Source organism: Gouania willdenowi, chromosome 4, assembly GCF_900634775.1.
Source record: "Gouania willdenowi chromosome 4, fGouWil2.1, whole genome shotgun sequence".
NCBI lineage: Eukaryota > Metazoa > Chordata > Actinopteri > Blenniiformes > Gobiesocidae > Gouania > Gouania willdenowi.
This window is the reverse complement of record NC_041047.1, coordinates 40388149-40393020: the sequence shown is the minus strand read 5'-3', so window position 1 is coordinate 40393020 and position 4872 is coordinate 40388149. Positions and strand designations below refer to the sequence as shown.

The 4872-nt window shown below is 45.5% G+C and overlaps 1 long non-coding RNA gene across 2 annotated transcripts; it reads right to left on the bottom strand.

The window, feature by feature from the left end:
* Window positions 1-605: 605 nt before the first annotated feature.
* Window positions 606-4590, bottom strand: LOC114462327 (uncharacterized). Of its 2 annotated transcripts, none has more exons than XR_003673936.1 (5): window positions 4487-4590; window positions 2735-2863; window positions 1761-1837; window positions 1171-1351; window positions 606-1089 (listed from the first exon to the last, which is right to left on the bottom strand). It is a non-coding gene; the product is annotated as an uncharacterized LOC114462327 (long non-coding RNA). The 2 variants fall into 2 exon arrangements; XR_003673937.1 differs by having other exon boundaries at window positions 1221-1351.
* Between the last annotated feature and the right edge of the window lie 282 nt (window positions 4591-4872).

The window sequence follows — 4872 nt, the reverse complement described above, 5'->3', positions numbered from 1 at the left end:
ATTAATGATTTACTGACTGCAGGCGTGTTACAGGAATATGACTCAGCTGAATGCAACACCCCCATCTTCCCTGTGAAAAAGCCACAGGGCGGCTGGAGGATGGTACATGATTTAAGAGCAGTAAATCAGGCTGTTAAATCACGAGCTCCAAATGTACCAGACCCACACACATTGTTAAATGAATTACGACCTCATCAAAAATGGTTCACTGTAATTGATTTAAGTAATGCATTTTTCTCCATTCCTCTTCATAGTACAGCTCAGGGATGGTTTGGATTCACATTTGAGAACAAAAAATACTCTTACACTCGCCTTCCACAAGGGTTCTGTGACAGCCCTACGATTTTTTCAGCGGAGATTAACAGATGCATCAGCCACCACACGTGGCCAGAGACCACACAGATAATTGTTTATGTTGATGACATTTTATTGGCAAGTCCCACCAAAGCGGAAAATGAAACAGAGGCAATCAGGCTGTTCACACATTTGGCAAAAACAGGAAATAAGGCCTCATTGGAAAAACTCCAATTTACACAGGAAAAAGTAACATTCCTTGGACATAACATCTCAGCTGAAGGGAAAGAACTTACTACATCACGTAGAGAAGCAGTACAAATGGCACCAAAACCGCTTACCGTCAGACAAATGATGGCCTTTTTAGGCCTAGCGAATTATTGCAGGTCGTGGATCGTTGATTATGCTATCATAACTGCCCCATTACAGAACCTAATGTTAGATACACATCAAACTTTAAGCGCACCTTTGCAGTGGACACCTGAAGCGGAAGAAGCATTTACAAAAGTGAAACAAATCATAACAGGAACAGGGGTGATGGCGCTGCCAGATTACAACAAGCCATTTACACAGTCTGTTGACTGTAAGGACGGTTACATGACATCAGTACTACTACAGCAATATGGTGAGAAGCAACGACCAATAGCCTATTACTCTAAACGATTAGATGATGTGGCTAGGGCACTTCCCCATTGCGTTCAGGCGGTTTGCGCCGCAGCCATGGCTGTGCACGCGTCTGCTGAAGTAGTGTTGTTCCATCCTTTGACACTGTTAGTCAGCCATGCAGTTGACATCCTGTTAACACAAACAAAAATGTCATTCTTATCTCCTGCCAGGTTTTTACACCTTACTAACACCTTGTTGTCCCCAGCCAACCTCACTCTAAAGCGCTGTGCTGCTTTTAACCCAGCTACATTGATACCAACAGCTGACGATGGGACACCGCATGACTGTGGACAGTTAGTGTCGGTGACATGCAAGCCACGTCCAGATTTGACAGACATTCCATTGGAAGACGGAGATGTAGTGTTTGTAGATGGCTCCTCCTCCAAAGCACCTGATGGAACAAATCATACTGGTTATGCAGTAGTTACATGCGACACTGTGTTGAAATCAGGCAAATTGGCTGGAAATCAGTCTGCACAGGCAGCTGAAATCGTGGCCTTGACAGAAGCCTGTAGACTTTTCAAAGGCAAGAAAGTCACAATTTACACTGATAGCCAGTATGCTTTTTCCACAGTTCATGTGTTTGCTGCTCAGTGGGCTAGGAGAGGTATGAAGACATCTAGTGGTAAGCCTGTGCAACATGCCTCCCTGTTAAAAGACCTTCTTGCTTCAGTCCTCTTACCTACATCATTGGCGATATGTAAATGCAAGGCACATACTGGCGCCACTGATGCTGTCTCTCTGGGTAACGCGAAAGCTGATGTTGAAGCTAAAAAAGCTGCTTTTACTGAAGCACTTACTGTTCAGTTGTTGCCTGTTGATGTTGTACCACTTGGCTTGCCGGATGAAGTCCTGATTGATATGCATGCTAATGCTCCTGAAAATGAAAAAACAAAATGGGTTACTGAAGGTGCTGTTAAAAATGACTCTGGAGTATTTATGTTAAATGACAAGCCGTGTTTGCCTAGATGTTTGTTTGACGTCGTTGCTAGAATGAGCCATGGGTTGGCCCATGTCTCAACAGGAGGGATGGTAGACATAGTCAAACAGTCATTTCATATACCACTAGGACTCCAAACCCATTTTAAAAACTTTTGTCGTCAGTGTATCATCTGTTGCCGTCATAACTCTCAGGGTAATGTTAGGCCCCCTCGGGGTAAGACACCAGCTGGTACATATCCTTTTGAGGTCATTATGATGGATTTCATAACACTGCACACTATTCAGAGGTATACGTATTGTTTGGTTCTGGTGGACTCATTCTCAAAATGGGTCACCATAGTGCCCGCTAAAACAAATGATGCAATTACAGTGGCAAAGGCCCTTTTGACACGTATAATACCTCAACATGGCATCCCACAACAGATTTGGAGCGACAATGGACCCCATTTTGTTAACAGAGTAATACTCCTGCTGACAGAGGCCATGGGCATTGAATTAAAACATCACTGCTCCTACCACCCAGCCAGTGCTGGATTGGTAGAACGCAACAATGGTACCATTAAAAACAGATTAAAAAAGGCTGTAGAACAAACAAACAGGCCCTGGCCAGAGTGTGTTAACCTGGTAGAAATGTACATGCGCATAACACCAAACACACAGGGTTTGACCCCCTTTGAGGTTGTCACAGGACGACCTTTTCACCTACCCCTCACCAGTTCTAAGTGGGTGCAGGATCAGGAGGGAGAGTTGGATCCAATAACAAAATGGATGGTTAAATTATTCACAGATGCTGAAATTGTTAAAGCTAATACACTGCCTAGTCTCTCTTTACCTGTTTCAGATCCCCTGCGTCCTGGTGATTGGGTCCTCATCAAGGTGATTAAGAGAAAACACTGGTGTACTCCACGGTGGGACGGTCCTTACACAGTTCTGCTAACCACACCAACTGCATTTAAGATAGCTGAAAGGCAGACGTGGATACACCAATCACACGGGAAAAGGGTACAGAAACCCACCACAGCAGGTGCTACGCCGTAGTAAAACACAGAGATGGATCTGTTGTTCCTCCTCCTCCTCGTGGGATCCCAGGAAGTGCCAGCAGGGGCTCTAAGCTCACCTTGGTATGATTACACAGGTAGATGCCCCAAGGGCCTTAACCTCGTTATGTGCATACCACAAATACCGGACATTTTAAGTGACGTTACAATTCCACTAGAGGCCCTGACTAATAAAGGCTACGAGCCATGGAAACATGGTAAGGACTATGCAAATTATGATTGGTACATGCAAGTCCTGAGGGCAGACCGAATATGGGCTGATCATGGTTGGTCTGAGGTACCCCTCCATACAAGCTACACCCCTATTACCTGGCCCATCACATCATCTACACGTACCGTTACAGCGGCATATCTGTCATTGCGAAAAACAATTGTCCAGAAACAAAACATCCTACTCCTAACCGTTAACACCACCGCGGTACCTCCTTCTTGTTTATTTATGGGATTCCGCCCTGACGTACAAGGAATAGATCCCATTTTTTGGATGGATATTTGTATTACACCTCCGGCCACTCCCGTTGTAATTAAACCACGCACGGACATAGTGTTGTCTCCTGAGGCTAAACAGAATATACGAGTTATCAATGCTAAACTCATGCCAACAGAAAAACCCGACTCGTTACTCGCATTACTGTTTGAGCATAACAATCACGTCCATCATCGTTTGCGCGCAAATTCTTGGTACCGTATGGTAGAACTATCTGCACGAACAGTAACTAATGATAGTTGCTATGTTTGCTCACATCTGCCGCATGCTGTAACATCCCCATCCTTGTTGTCTGCGTCCCTTCCAGCCCCTGACTCAAAGAACTTACTAGATTGTTTACAAAATAAGTCCATGACCTCGTGCCCTCCTGTTTTACCAGTGCTAAAGACCCTCGAACCCCTAGGTCAGGCTGCTAAACACCTAAACACGAATGATGTCCCTTGTGGTAATTATACTCACTGCTATCCTTTATGCGTACGATTTATTAGTCCACCAACTAACACCAAAGGTCTACCATCAGTAGACATAAACCATTGTGCTACCGTTCGGAACGTCAGTACGGTTGTCCCAATGTTTGCTAGAGACGGTGTTTGGTTGAAGTGCGGTGATAAAGTTTATCCTTCCCCTCCAACTAATATGTCAGCCGTTTGTGTACCAGTAGCAGTCACAGATGGGTCTTTCATAGTTCATATGACAATGCCTAGTCGTTCTCGTCGTGAGATTATAACCTTCACACCTCATGATGCAATATGGGGCTCAGATGTCCCTCACGAACATAGATATTGGTCAACTAGTCAAAAAGTCGTTCATGCTCTTTTTCCTAACATAGGCGTGGGTAAGAATTCCCTTATGATAGAGACCCTCCAATACCGCCTTCACATGCTTCTTAATGCTACTTTAGCTGTTAATAACAAAATGAATGCTAGAACAGCGGCCACCGCGCAAATGGCTATTCAGAACCGTATGGCCTTAGATACGATTTTAGCTTCCACAGGTGGTGTGTGTGCTATGGTGGGTGCTACCTGCTGTACATACATACCTAATAACTCCTCGGAGTCCATCGAAGACGCCCTGCAAACACTCCGCAACCTGGAAGGTGCCATGTCAGCTGACGAGTCCAATGTCCATCCATCCGGGTGGGACTGGCTGTTCCAAGGCTCCTGGTTCCAATTTCTGCTACGTCTGGGTCTCCCTCTTCTGGCTGTGCTGCTGGTCGTTGGTCTTGCCTGCTGCTGCATCGTCCCCTGTGTGAAGAAAGGCATAGACAACATGATCATCGGTGCTATGCAGGTCCAGGCTTCTCCAGAGTACCAACTCCATGTGATGGGTCTCTCCCCTTCTGCCCCATTGATGGACTAAGACCCTGCCACATCTTCCCATCACCACAGTGAGCGGTAAAGGTTCACTGCTACTGAGGGTCATGTG